Here is a 3,024-nt window from a genome sequence, read left to right as displayed (position 1 = left end):
CCAAGGAGGGGTTGGAAAAGGGGGGTTCTAGAGAGAGAAAATCACTTTTTGCCTAAGAACTACTTTTGGGGGAGCTCTGGATAGCAAAAAAATATTTTTCAAAAGTTTTTTAAAAATTTTGAATTTTACGGTTTTTGGGTGCACTTTTTGACTTTTTGAGGTCAAAAAATGCTTTTTTGACCATAAAATAGTTTTAGGGGGGTTTTAAGAAGATGAAATTTGAGTTTTGAAAATTTTCAAATTTTTGGGATTTTTTCAAAATCGGATCAAAAGGGAGGGAAGTTGGAGGTTCCATATGGCCCACACACCCCCCCCCCCCCCCCCCCCCCCCACCTTCTCACTAAGTAAGAGCCCATTTAAGAAGTGTAAGACTACTTTGTCCCCCTACATTTTTGAGGGCATAGAGTGTGTCCACCACCCTCTTCTCATTGGCTGGCCTCTAATTAACCTTAATCCCAAAGGGCCCCTAGAGGGTTAATATTTTTCCTAATGTGCATGCAGATCCGCTCTACAATGTCAACAAGAGCACATGTGACATAATCATAACGACATTTATAGAGTAGAGGTATTGGCATCAAATCATATTAACACATTTTTTGAGGAGAAGGATTCACCTCCAAATTTGTGAGCGATGTGAGGTCCCAACTCACGGGGTCACAATGTCACATCCATCATCCACCCTCTATGATTTATAGAATCCAGACTATTTGTCAACTAGGTGGTGTTGGCAATGCAAGATGCAAGACAAGAGTAGCACCGTGGCAGGCGAATCGGCTCTATGTTTTCTACAAGAGCACATGGGCCATAATCATGAGTTCATAACTACATTATACATTTATACAAAAGAGGTGTTGACATCAAATCATACGTAAGTACATTTATTGAGGGGAGGGGTTGACCTCTAAAACTGTGAGGTCCCAACTCACAATGTCAAATCCATAATCCACTCTCAATGAAATTTACCTAGCAACTTGGCGGCTCGCGAGGAGGGGTTCAGCAACTTAGGTGGTGTGTGTTAGTTATAAAGCAAGCCATTGGCGAGCTCAGAAAGGACAAAGCCACAGTCGCGCGCACACACACACACACACACACAGAATGGCGCTTATATACTTTGGGCGCAGCATAGTGGGTGTCAGGTGTGTGATAAAAATATTTATGCTATGGCCTCTTTGTCTCCTCCTACAGGCATGCCCATGAGCTCAAGCGCAGACGCGCTCAGAGAGACCACAATACCACCATGGCTGGACGTCTACGGGGGCACGCCCGACATCACCCTTCAGCTGCTCTTTTTTAGGCAGCCGCCCGTCATCCAGCAGCTCAACAAATGGCCTGGTCCTCACCATCACCCAGACAAGTGTCCAGCCTGCTGTCTTTTGCTTCGAGTCGTTGCTCAATGTTGGCTCCTCGTACACGCTGCTCACTCTTGACCCCGATGCCTACAATCCTTCCACCCTGATCCTCAAAAACGTTATCCATTGGATCATTTCCAACATTTCCGGTTCCATCTTGCCCACTCAAGGTTTTCCCATACAACTTTATTTCTGGTTCACATGGGGTGTCGCCCCCGCCCCGCCCCCCCCCCCCCCCCCCCAACAACTATATCTCAATTTCTTGCATAAGGCAGTGGTCACATGATGCATAGTTATTAGTACATTCTAAAATAGTTGTGCCTCATGCATGGTCCCACATGTTGCAATTATATGCAAATATGCAAGGTTTTTTATAACTATGTCAATTTTGGCATAGTTGCATCTTACTGGCAACTATTGTTCTTGTGATCATATCCTGAATGTACACCAATGTTACAAACATTTAATTTGTTTATGAATATATGTGTCAATGTATTTTCTTGCTATCCTGTATTACTTTTACGTCAGAGTGTCTCTTTCTAGCAACAACTATTATCTTATTTATCAATGTATCATATCTGTCTCTTGCAATGGTTTAGATTATGGATTCTTAAGAAAGGAATAGAATGGATCCATTAACCCATATTTAACCTAATATGGTTTATACACATTTGTTTCATGATGGAATAAGAAGTGATTTTCGATCATGAGTAAGACTGACGAACGAAAAAATTCACACAATATACACATTCTCTTGGAATTTTTCTACTATTTTTCTTTTTAAACTTTTTAGCTATGCATGATAAGATAGTGGGTATAGTGACTCTTGGATATGAAGATAGATATCAGACATCAATAAATGCGTTCTTTTGTCATCACATAATATGGCCATCTACTAATTTGACCTACAGATGTAACACAAGTTGGTGAGATTGTTCTCAGATATTTGGGGCCAAGAGCTCCAACATTTTTTCCTTCACCATATGGGATCCATCGCTACTAGAACCTCTTTTTTAAACAAGTATACTTTAAATTTATTTACTATTGGAAAACACAATTTAAGAGATTTTTTATAAAAACGATGCTTGGGCTTTCCATCGTGCGATTATTCAATGTACCACATTATTCTTCTCGCTTTTAGTTTTCACCCCAAGACATTATTTCATTATATATCCTTTCATGGTGCATGATTAGCGTTTACAAAACTTTAAGTATAAGTGAAACCCTAAATGATTAATTTTGTTCATTTCAACAGGCTCACAAACACGAGAATATCCAAAACATAACAACTCCATTACCTTCAAATTTTGACACTCGTGGTTTTATTCATACATAAGGCCTTGAATATCCGGTGGTAGGAACGGTCTATATAGTAGATATTGACTCCTAAAGTTTCATTGTATTCGTTCAAATTTAAGATAATAAAAATTACCTACAATTTTCTTTTTATATAGAGGTTATAACATCTTCTTCAATCATTGTTGTATATTGAACTTGTGCTCGAAGGTGCATACCACTTCAATCTTCAATGTTATCTTAATATACATGTTGAGTTCCTCTTGCCATCAATAGCATGGTTCCTCCCTCCTTAGATCGCTCACCTTTCGATATAAATTCTCTCTTCGAGCACCCAAAGTGAGCATACATGTGTCTTTATTACCACAATATCATTGTA

At 39.6% G+C, this 3,024-nt stretch overlaps 1 pseudogene; it reads left to right on the top strand.

The window, feature by feature from the left end:
* Positions 1 to 979: 979 nt before the first annotated feature.
* LOC147456230 (uncharacterized) lies at positions 980 to 2,739 on the top strand (annotated as a pseudogene).
* The last annotated feature ends 285 nt before the right edge of the window (positions 2,740 to 3,024 follow it).

Source organism: Adiantum capillus-veneris, chromosome 6 (genome assembly GCF_014529385.1).
Source record: "Adiantum capillus-veneris isolate H3 chromosome 6, ASM1452938v2, whole genome shotgun sequence".
Lineage (NCBI taxonomy): Eukaryota > Viridiplantae > Streptophyta > Polypodiopsida > Polypodiales > Pteridaceae > Adiantum > Adiantum capillus-veneris.
Note: the sequence above shows the minus strand (reverse complement) of the source record. Positions and strands in the feature narration are given on the sequence as shown.